The 12,067-nt window shown below is 37.5% G+C and overlaps 1 long non-coding RNA gene across 4 annotated transcripts in view; it reads left to right on the forward strand.

The window, feature by feature from the left end:
• The window catches only part of LOC148127423 (uncharacterized), a 61,949-nt gene that overhangs the window by 46,472 nt on the left and 3,410 nt on the right, over window positions 1-12,067 (forward strand). For 2 of the 4 annotated variants that reach the window (XR_015742380.1, XR_015742382.1), the window contains 4 exons: window positions 2,813-2,876; window positions 4,246-4,308; window positions 6,802-6,846; window positions 11,353-11,498. This is a non-coding gene — a long non-coding RNA (uncharacterized LOC148127423). The remainder of the gene's footprint in view (window positions 1-2,812; window positions 2,877-4,245; window positions 4,309-6,801; window positions 6,847-11,352; window positions 11,499-12,067) is intronic. The other 2 variants (XR_015742381.1, XR_015742383.1) reach the window with 2 other exon arrangements.

The following is a 12,067-nucleotide window of genomic DNA, read 5'->3' on the forward strand; positions in this document are numbered from 1 at the left end:
TGTGTGTTTGCCACGCCCACGCTTGGTTTAGCAAAGGGAGAAAAAGTCATGATACATCACGTGATGATGCTGTGACCATGCGAGTTTGACACTCCTGAACCAGAAGATGAAACTACTCAGGTTAGCTCCAATTCCCTGTATCTTTGCAATTTATCTCTGCTATTCCCCAACTTTTATGCATTGACTGGAGAGAAATCATACCTTCATCAAGGATACTTGAACATGTCTAGTGTATCTCATACGACAGTCTGTGTAATACTGGAGTAATAACGGGTGCACTTGTCCTGCAGATTGTATGATGGGACCAAATATAGAAGAACAAACAAGAGAGCAGCCTTGTTTGAATATAAGAATATTAAAATTAAGTTGATCCAACTTGCCTGGCCCTGTCCTTTGCCGAGTTTAACCTTTATGCTTCAATTAATGTGTAATATTTCTGACTCATTTATTTAGCTCCATAGCTGCGTTTCACCGTATTGCCTAGAACATCTATTTGAAGAAAATGAAGTGTTTGCCTGCTTAATGATTCAGCTCTTTCTTTTAAGAGTCACAGATTAGTGTACCACAATATATGATGATAAAAGGCAGTTTTTCTATGTTGGCCAGACATAAGCACCTGCTGTTTGTTTTCTTCTTCATCGCTATGTCAGGAAATAACCATCAACATTAGAAAAAGAACATATTTTTCCTTCTGTGGGATAAGGCATAATGCAGGATAAACAAATAGAAAATAAATCACTCTCCGTAAAACAAATGTTTCTGAAAGATTTAATCCTGATTATAGTGTTTATCAACTGACATTTTAATGGAAGGCAGAGAGAAGCAACCGAAGCTTTAGCTCAGTTAAGATACCACAATATTTCATTCACTGTGCATGATATAAACCCGTATGTTTATTTAGCCGGGAATCAGACAAAAGAGGCATGGGTTTAGTGGGAATTAGACAATTCTACTATGGAAAAAAATTAAGTTTAGATCTTAAGAAGAAGGCTAAAATGCGTTCATCATAACAACTTGTTTTAAATGATGTTTGTGGGATGAGCATGTTACTATGTACTGCAGTTATGAGGTTGTACCTTTATATTAAAAACTTTTGCTGGATTAGAATAGCCTTTCATTTGCTTTTAGATTAGATTAACAGAGTTGAAAGGGACCTTGTAGGTCATCTAGTCCAACCCCCCCCCACCCAAGCAGGAGACCCCACACCATTTCTGACAAATGGCAGTCCAGTCTCTTCTTGAAAGCCTCCAGTGATGAAGCTCTCATAACTTCTGAAGGCAAGCTATTCCATTGGTTGATTGTTCTCACTATCAGAAAATTTCCCATTATTTCTAGGTTGAACTTCTCCTTGATCAGTTTCCATCCATTATTCCTTGTCTGGCCTTCAGGTGCCTTGGAAAATAGCTTGATCCCCTCCTCTCTGTGGCAGCCCCTCAAATATTGGAAGACTGCTATCATGTCTCCCCATTCCTTCTGTTCACTAGATTAGCCATGCCCAGTTCCTCTATATTTTAGTCTCCAGTCCCCTCATCATCCTGGTTGTTCTTCTCTGTACTTCTTCTAGAGTCTCAACATCTTTTTTATTATGTGGTAGCCAAAACTGGATGCAGTACTCTAGGTATGGTCTTACTAAGGCTTTATAGAGTGGTATTAGTACCGCACTTGATCTTGATTGTATCCCTCTGTTAATTCAATTTAGGATTGTGTTGGCTTTTTTGGCTGCCGCTGCACACTGCTGGTTCATATTTAACTGGTTGTCCACTAAGACTCCGAGATCCCTCTCATAGTTACTGCTATTAAGCCTGTCTATATGTGTACTTTTAGTTTTTCTTGCCTAAGTGTAAGATTTTACTTTTCTCTACACTGAATTTCATTTTGTTAGATAGGGCCCAGGGTTCAAGTCTATCAAGATCCATCTGGATCTTGAGTCTATCTTCTAGGGTGTTAGCTGTTTGCTGTATAGTCTTTGTTTGCATATCCATATGATTTTTTTTTATGGTTATAAGATAATGTTGGATGAAGAATTCTGTATAAATGTTATAACAAATAAACCAGGTTGATCCTCCTGCCCTCCTTTTCTTACAGCGTGAAGTCTAGGCTTTATGAAATTTATTATGACATAGTGTTAACATTCCTGGTTTGCCATAAATTTGGCCCACTTATCTCAAATCACTTCCCAGTCCTGAGCAACAATTGAAGAAATGGAAGTGCTAGCAGAAAGCTACAAACTCTGCTTAGAAACCTACAGATCAGTGACAAGTCTACTTGGGTTTAACAATAAACAAATTTAAATAAACATTTATAGAGAACCTTTCATCCAGCATCATCTTATAACCATAAAAAATATCTGATGGATATGACGTGACACTTCAGATCCTTCTGTTCCTTGGCTATTGTACAAGTCACTTGGGCAGGACAAATTAACTTGTTTGTTATCTCCTGATATAGACAATTCTGCCAAAGGCTGGGCTAGATAACCTTACTAGTTCTGCATTCTTTGCTAGCCCTGGCTTTTATTTCATCCCATTTTGTTTCTATGTTTCATTCCCATTAAGAACATTTCTGTAATTTTGTCAACAGCTGCATGAATTTTGCAGCAAATGAGCCCTGGTAGGGTCTTTGCTTATATCAGTTTTAAAGGAAATTGAAGAGACGAACAGTTTCAAAAGCTTTTTGGGGATAGTATCCTTGAACACAAAATAAGACAACTCAGTGCATGTATATATTGCAGAATTTACAGATTTTATATTTTTCTATATGACAGGAAAAAAATTTAAAAAGTGGGGACCTCACTTTTTTTTTTTTTTTGCAGTGATGCAGAAACTACCAACAATTTGAACAAGCATGGCCAAAGGTCTTCTTTGTATTTCTTTTAAGTGAGTGATATATTAAACCATTTGGACCAGGCAAGCTGTCTGGGACTTGAGGAATGATACATCCTAAGATAAATGTGACCTTATATGAATTCACCATTTACAGCAGACAATTAAGAAAAGTGAATATAAAGACCCAAAGAAACAAATGAATGAAAAACTAACTGTTCTCTAATAAGCTTTGGGAATTTGTTTAAAGGAAGATTTTCATTTAGGGCTTCACAATCCAATAGACAAAACACAGAGGAGCAGATGATGGGAGCATGGGCTGATCCCTATCTTCTTCTTCATTTTATAATTAATAGTCAGGGATTGGTTGGACACTTATGTCCTTGATTATAGACTTTTCTTTGCTTTTTGTCAACTCTACTATTTAGACCAGCCTAGGAAATCAACTCCACTGTAAAATTATTTTTATTAGGACTGGATATAAGAATCTTATAAATCTGATTGTGCCACCCATGCTCTCCACTCCAGGGAATTAGAGATGCATTTGTCTGAGTCACTTCTGAATGTTATCTCTTTGTGCTAAACTTTAAAAAAATGATTCACCTTTTTTACTAAGTCCTGTATATCTTCATTGAGAATTCCCTCCCTCCCTTCCTTTTTTCCTTCCTTCCTTTTTTCCTCCCTCTCTTCTTTCCTTCCTTCGCCTTCAAACAGGAGAATGTAGTAGTAATGGTATTCATTTTAAATGAGAGAATATTAGTAGCTTACATAAACAATGTATTGTATATTAGGTTATTGTCTATCTGACTGTCTGTGCATCCATTATCTATCTATCTATCTATCTATCTATCTATCTATCTATCTATCTATCTATCTATCTATCTATCATCTATCTATAAATCAATCAATCTATCTATCCATCCTTTTAGTGGACCTCTGACTTGAAGATTTCCTTCTACTTTGCATAGCAAGCAGGCAAGTAAAGCTTTTGCTGACTGTGACACTCCACTGATGCCAAATCTTAGTCCATTTTTAACTAAACAAAATTAGTATTTCAGTTAGCACACAGCAAGTTATGGCAGACTCCCAGACTGGGTAATCATTTATCATCCTAATTAATCTCTATAAAAATATTAATGAGACTAAGTACAGTTCTGTCTGAACAGCTGCAAAGCAGGAACATCTAGTTCCCATCTATGGTCTTGAGCAACAACACAACTACCCTAATAAGGTGGCATAGAAGTAAGTATAAGAAATGTCAATTGAAGCAGAGCTTGATGTATTTGTCACATTTAGAATTCATACTGAATAGTTTTAAGCAGATTTGATAGTCTACACCATGCAGCAGAATATGCAACTGCTAGTAATAGTAATAATAGACAGCCAGTCTAAACTGAGACACTGTGTTCTAATCTCACTTTAGGCATGAAGTTAGATGATGACTTTGGGTCAGTCATTCTCTCGCAGCCTTAGGAAACAGTCAATGGTAAGTCACTTGTGAAAAACATAGCCAAGAAAAATGCAGAGACTTGTCCAGGAAGTCAATTGTTCTGTGTCAAGATGCAAAAATATCAATTGTTCTGTGTCAAAATGCAAAAAGCTTTAAGGGGCTTTCTTCTAGTACAGGTAATCCTCAACTTAAGACCAGAATTGAGCCCAAAATTTATGTTACTAAGTGAGATATTAGTTAAGTAAACTTTGCTCCACTTTACACCTTTCTTGTCATAGTTGTTGGATATATAATTGACTCAGATGAGGGTTTAGAAAATACAATTATCCAGGGCTAGAGAGGAGACCAAATACGTTAGAAGGCAGCCTCCAGATGCAAAAGGATTTTGACAAGCTGGAAATCCATAAGATGAATTTTAAATGGAACAAATGCAAAATTTTACATTTGGGTCAGAAGAAACAATAATGAGTATTGGAATGAAGCGGTATATTATGCAACAGTACCTAAAATATCTGGGTGTATTTTTGGACTGTAAGATGAACATATACAAGCAATATGACACAGCTATGAGAGAAAGATGCAGTCATGGATTGTACTAACAGAAGTACAGTATTGTGTCAGGTTCAAGAGAAGTCATCTGTATTCTGCTCTGGTCAGGCACTATCTAGAACAAGGGTCTTAAAACTTGGCAGGTTTAAGACTTATGGACTTCAATTCCCAGAATTCCTGAGGTAACATGATTGGAGAAGGAATTCTGGGAGTTGAAGTCCACAAGTCTTAAAGCTGTCAAGTTTGAAGACCCCTGATCTAGAATATTACTTCTAGTTTTGAATACTGCAAGAGAACAGCCAAGAAGATAAGAGCAGGGGTGGGGTAGGGTGGAGGAGGAGAAATTTAAGCCTAGTTAGTGCTTGGATGAAATTCCAGAGCTGTGGAAAAAACTAAGAAGTTGGATAATGTGTAGAAAAAAGCAAAAGTATTTATACTGTGTCGAGAAAATTGCATGGATATAATTATGTAGCCACTTGGAGTTGAGCTCAGCTGGTTAGTATCTTTACCTCTTAATTATACTGCAACTGGAATAGGCAATCTAAATTATCATTAAGGTCAATCCAAGTATTATGTTAAAGTACTATTTCTCCATGGGTACAGAATGAAAAAAGCATCATGATACTAACATGGCTATCCTTGCTTGGTATGAAAGCACATGTCTTTATGAGTGATTGTGTTAGAGTTAGCATTGGTTAGAAAATGTTTAATTATTACCATTGTATTTACAAATTTGTTAAATGAGATACAGTAGCTGCTAAATTAAGCTTTGGCTATATACCAAAGACAGGAAACTTAACAATATGCAAACTATCATATAAGCTATTGAAATAATAGTTTAACTATTTACATTTACTCTGAAGCTGGGTAGTTCTAATATTTAATAAACTCTACCTGCTCTATCCTGCTTGTTCAAATTAAGAGGGGGTATGGATTATTGAGGCCATCCAACTCCAGAGTTAAATGTGCTTCATGTCATCAAAATAACATATTTGCATCAGACATTGGAAGGCAAATATGTAAATCAGGATTTGTGTAATTACTCCACCCTGCATAGATTGTCAATTTGAGGAAACCTTATATTGCTCCAAAGTATTGTGGCTTTGAGCTCACCAATTTCATGCCATTCTTCCATCGCATGTTTCCTTAGCAATGAAACATGCAATATGCCTGATCATAATTCACTGTTCCTAGTAGATGATAGTGGATGATGAAAACTAGCATAGTTTTTCCTAAAATTTCATGGACAGACAAAATTCTTGACATCCCCAACTCCATCTTCCTACTTCTCATATGAAAAGAAGGCTGTGAACTGATTGGGGATGGGTTGAGAGGTACCTAGCTTACCTTTAAGCATTTAAGAATAGCTTCTAAACAACTGCAGGTGGAACCTAGATTGAGGAAGTGAAGATTGTTATTAGCACTTGCTCAATTTGCTAAATAAGCTAAATTTGTAGCTCAAAAGAAACAGATTAAATGCAAATGCATATATTCATGGATTAGGATTATCATACCTGGATGGCCAAAATCTGAGGAAAGAGTTAAAATTTCCTGTCCCCATTTGCTGCAATTTAATGGCAATGCATATTTGGGCTAACCAGCTATATGGGACTTGTAGTTTACATGTTGCTATAAAGAAAGGTCTGTGCTTTTAGCAATTCTCACAGCAGGAGAAAGGAACCGTGGTAATTTTATGCTCCATTTTCCACTGTCTGTGCTCAGAAAAGTCAAACTGACATGACAAGAAATAATGACAGCACTTTTTGGCTCCATCTACATAGCAGAACATTCTTAGTGCTTCATTCAATTCTTTAAACACCAAATTAGGAGATGAAATTACCTGTGAATCGAAACAATTAGAGGACATGTTCCTGCTCTTTTGTGCAGTAGTATGAATTGGCTGAGCATTTCCAAAAAGTGCATTCAATAACCAGGAAATTGATGGTTAATAGTGTGACTAGTTTCTTCTTTCCTTTCCAGAAAAGAACAAGTACCCAAGGTGGAGATTTGGGGTGATTCGCAATGGTAATGAGGTTCTTTGTTTTTTGACAGGCGCAGGGCACATTGTGGTTTGCTTATGTCTAAAAAACATATTGCTTGACGTCACAAATGTAGTTTTTTGGTGAGAGTTCTAGCTGACATTTATGACAAATTGAAGTATTCTGCAATAACAATGTGTGCAACTTTTGCCATTTTCCAGCAGAAAATGGCAAAAATACTTATTGGATATGTTGGATCTACTTAAGGACCACGTTTTGCTTAACAATTGCAGTGATTTACTTTATGTCCATTGTAAAAAACAGTGTGAGTTTTATGGATCCTTACTGCTTACTTCTGTGTTGTCCCTCAGACTTCTATGCTACTCTCTGCCTCACATTTTCTCTCTCTATCTCCATCTCTTCCATGAAATTATGCCAAAGGCCATGTTAAGTTCTTTGTCCTATTTCAAGCACACAGCCAGAAAAAAGTTTTTCCTTCATGCAAATGCATGCTACTGGCATGATTAGTGAAACCATGAGGATAGGCTTATTTGCATCAGACTTTCCCAAATTACAGTAAAAGACCAACATAATCACTTCCGTCATCTGAATTCACACACATTTCCCTGAATTCCTTATTTATTTAAAGGATTTTAAGCCACACTTTTCCTGGGGAAAAAGAGCAGCAAAATTGCAATAGTCTGTTGACACATGAAATTACTTAATAATGAACCAAAGTATACCATTTTGTACCTTACCAAATTAGAGGGATTAGTGACATGATGAGAAGGTGCCTAATTTCTGATATAGAGGCATGTTGACTAAGAGGCAGAAGTTTGAAATAACAGAACCGAACAAAAAACCTTTGTAAAAAAAAGCCACTGTATTCATTGAAATTGTTGTTCAAGTCCTTAAGAAGCATAATTAGATGACTAATGTAATGCATGTGGCTATGTAACTATCCAGTCATAAGAAAGCGATGATTAGCTCTGCAGATTATTTGATTTCCGTAATTAGATACTTCGATGTTTACTCATTTCAGCAGGTGTTGATTTCTTCTGAAAACGCTACTGTATGTAATAGACTGCAGAAACTAGCATAGAACCTGTATAGGAACTAGAATTAAGACAATTTGCACCTAAGAACCGCGGGAGTGCAAATGACTACTCACAATTATATTTTTATTCAGTTAGGCTTCTTTTTATCATCTTGTGACCTGCAATCCATATACCAAAAGTAAAAGCAGGAGCTAGGACACCACAAAACCAGATCTAGCCCTTCCTGTTCTATGTAAAAAGACTGGCTTGAAGCTTGAATGGCCTCCTCTATTGTGCCAAAGATGATATTCTAGATTTTGGGTTGACTGGGTTCACCTAAGAAGACAAAAATATGGTTTGCTTGCTTGTGGCTTGGTGGGTTGGGTACATCTAGGCCAGGGGTCTTCAAACTTGACAGCTTTAAGACTTGTGGACTTCAACTCCCAGAATTCCTCCTCCAATCATGTTAGCTCAGGAATTCTGGGAGTTGAAGTCCAGAAGTCTTAAACTTGCCAAGTTTGAAGACCCTTGATCTAGGCAATGGAGTTAATTAACTATGATTGGTTATTTATCAGATTTCTATTCCACTGTTCATTTAGGCCAGCAAGGGAAATTCCCCCCTTTCCCCCCCCTCTCTCACTCACTCACTCACTCTTCCCTTCTTTTTACACATAACAATGCTATGAAATAAGATGAGCTATGAGGAAGTGATGCAGTGGTGACCAGTAGTCATTAATGGGTCTAAGTCTACATGGAGGGAAGTAAGCAGTGGGGTGCCACAAGGTTCCGTCTTAGGCCCAGTACTCTTCAATATCTTCATTAACGACTTAGATGAGGGAATAGAAGGGGAACTTACCAAATTTGCAGATGATCCTAAGCTGGCAGGAATAGCTAACACTCAAAAAGATAGGTTCAAGATCGAGATGGATCTTGACAGACTGGGCCATATCTAATAAAATGAAATTCAGTATAGAGAAAAGTAAAGTCCTACACTTAGGCAAGAAAAACCAAAAGTACACGTGAAATGAGGCTCAATAGCAGTAACTGTGAGAGGGATCTTGGGAGTCTTTGTGGACAACCAGCTAAATATGAGCCAGCAGTGTGCAGCAGCAGCCAGAAAAGCTAATGCAATCCTAAATTGTATTAACAGAGGGATACAGTCAAGATCAAGTGCAGTACTAATACCACTCTATAAAGCCTTAGTAAGACCACACCTAGAGTACTGCATCCAGTTTTGGTCACTACATTATAAAAAAGATGTTGAGACTCTAGAAATAGTACAGAGAAGAGCAACCAGGATGATTAGGGGACTGGAGGCTAAAACATAGAACGAATGGTTGTAGGAACTGGGCTTGGCTAGTCTAGTAAAGAGAAGGACCAGGGGAAACATGATAGCGGTCCTCCAATATTTGAGGGGCTGCCACAGGGAGGAAGGGGTCAAGCTATTTTCTAAAGCACCCGAAGACCAGACAAGGAATAATGGATGGAAACTGAACAAGGAGAGATTTAACCTGGAAATAAGGAGGAACTTTCTGACAGTGAGAACAATCAACCAATGGGACAGCTTGCCCTCGGAAGTTGTGGAAGCGCCATCACTTGAGACTTTCAAGAAGAGATTGAACTGCCATTTGTCAGAAATGGTGTAGGGTCTCCTGCTTGGGTGGGGGGGTTGGACTAGATGACCTACAAGGGCCCTTTCAACTCTGATTATCTGTAATCTGTAGATTCCAGAAGGTTTTGATATATGTTGAATTCTTATCAATTTTATCATGTATACTGTATTTATTGCATCATTGATTTGTTTATGTGAGTCCCCAAAGTTGTTTTAGAGTTGAGCAGCATTAAAATTTAAAAGATTTCTGCTAAAGTAATATTTATTCACTTAAATAAGGGTAAATAAATATTTCTGCTACAGCTGGGGAACATGAAAATGAGCTCTTTGACTAGGAAATAAAAACCAAAATATCAAATCTCATTTGCTTTATTCCATTCGGGTTACATTCAGTGGTGGGATTCAAATTTTTTTACTACTGGTTCTGTGGGTGTGGCCTGGTGGGCGTGGCAGGGGAAGGATACTGTAAAATCTCCAGTCAGAGGTGGGATTTGCCGCTTCTCCAAACTACTCAAAATTTCCGCTACTGGTTCTCCAGAACTGATCAAAACCTGCTGAATACCACCTCTGGTTACAGTATTCAGTTATTTTTCCAAGACACTTTTCACCTTGTACACTAACATGCCCAGATTAATATTGGGATTCTCTGCAATTTATCATCTACATTTTATTTTATTATTGCCTTCCTGTTTATAGAAAACATTTGTGCTGTAAGTAGATTGTCATCAATCCCCTAGTCATTGAGAACATATCTTAAGTGGAAATAAAAAGGTATTTTTCTATTATAAGCGTCCAGAATTGGTGAAATTCAAAGATGGTACATTCTGTAGAGAGAAGTGCTCTTGTGAAGCATATATACATTTTTTTTTTTGTAGGGAAAGAAATCCCATTTAAATGGAATTACTTAAGCCTACAGATTGGAATTTGGTAGATTGTCAGGACTGTGTGTTTAGGCCTTGAGAATGTACAAGTTGTGCAGGTTTTTAACAAAGAACAACATTTTAAAAATATATTTTTAGTGAAGATTTTTACATGAATGAAAGACAAAAATGAAAACATATACAAAGGAAAGGAAAAAAAAAGAAATTTAAAAGACAATACACATAAAGGGAGGGGGATTAAAGTGGCTCCCAATTTCCACTGCAGCAATTAGAAAAAGAAATATCAATATTATTCCTCCTTCTTCTCTAAGATTACATTTCATATTTTCCCTCCGTCCCATATTCGAGCCTTTTTGGTCTGCAAATATCACCAACTCCTTTCTCCCTCCCCCCATTTTCAGCAAAAAGGGTAATATCATCATCAGTGCCAGTGAGTATGGGGTTTGGTCCCTGTTTATATTCAGCAACTTGGCCTACCAGTATTGTTGGTGCTGTGATTTTCTTCTTAACTATCATTTTCTGCTTGATTGCTTGGTGTTAATCCTGCTTATCTGGGTGGACCCTGCTGGAGAGGATGTGCTAGACTTTTCCTTCTTAGCTTCTTCATTGTTTCTTTAAAGATACCACAACACAGGACTGAGCACGTAGGTCAGCCAGCCAGCCAAAAACAAGCCAGCAGGAGACTTAGATTCTAAACAGTAATGTGCCTCAGTGTGCATTTGAGTGATGGCTTGTTTCCTAATGGAAAATGCTGAGAACAACTTTTCCAAACTCAGTCCTGCTTTGTTTACCTTGCTGTACCATGCTTAGAACCCTGGATATCACCTCACTGTGTCTAGCAGATTCCTAGTCTCAACCTGTGCCAGTTTTTGCCATGTCAGTAAAAAGGACTCTTTTCTTTTAGAAATTCTGCCTGAGCTTTGCCTATCATTGGATTATGGCAGGCCTCCGGCTTGTTATCTTGTTGGCTGGCAGACAACTGTGTTGGCACAATAAAGTTGTCTTGTTTCCATGTATTTCAGGGCTACAAAAGACTTTTCCATGATGAAGGAAATTTGTGAGATTATTCAGTTTCATTCATCACCCGCATTGCAAACTAAATTTGTCTTCGTCTTTGCTTCCTCATCTATGGACCTTGAGGCTATACAACACTTTTTGATTCAAACAGGTACAGACTAATACTTACCTACATTAAACTCATCATTTTGAACCGAATCTAGATATTTTGGTGTTTGGTGGGAAACAAAAGCTTCCCAGATCTTAATGAAAGTTTTTGAAGCCACCCGTTTCATGCTTTTTTAAAATTCAGAGTACACAGAATAATATTTTTATTAGACCTTCTGCCCCCACCCCCACCCCTGTGCCTGGAAAGAATCAGCAACCAGCCTGAGTGGATGGTCCTTCACCAAGAAGCTACCTCCATTTTGGTTCTTTTCTGATTGCAGTGTTCAGCTCTGTGACTCACCACATAAAGCCTCTGTCTTCAAATCCTTTATCCTTTGTGACATGCTGATGCACAATTGTGCATTAAAGTTTGAAGTCCAGCAAATTAAACTTAAGTTACTGTGATACCATAGATACATACAGTAGATTCCATGTTCTTGGCAACAATGCAGAAATGATTTCCCTACTTTTGGTTGTCTTTTTGACTCACTAGTCCAATGTGTTTCTCAATTTTGGAAACTTTAAGATGTGTGGACTAATTCCCAGAATTCCCCAGCCAGCAGCAAAATTGAG

The sequence above is a fragment of the Pseudonaja textilis genome, chromosome 2, assembly GCF_049901715.1.
Source record: "Pseudonaja textilis isolate UNSWEBS1 chromosome 2, rPseTex1.2, whole genome shotgun sequence".
Lineage (NCBI taxonomy): Eukaryota > Metazoa > Chordata > Lepidosauria > Squamata > Elapidae > Pseudonaja > Pseudonaja textilis.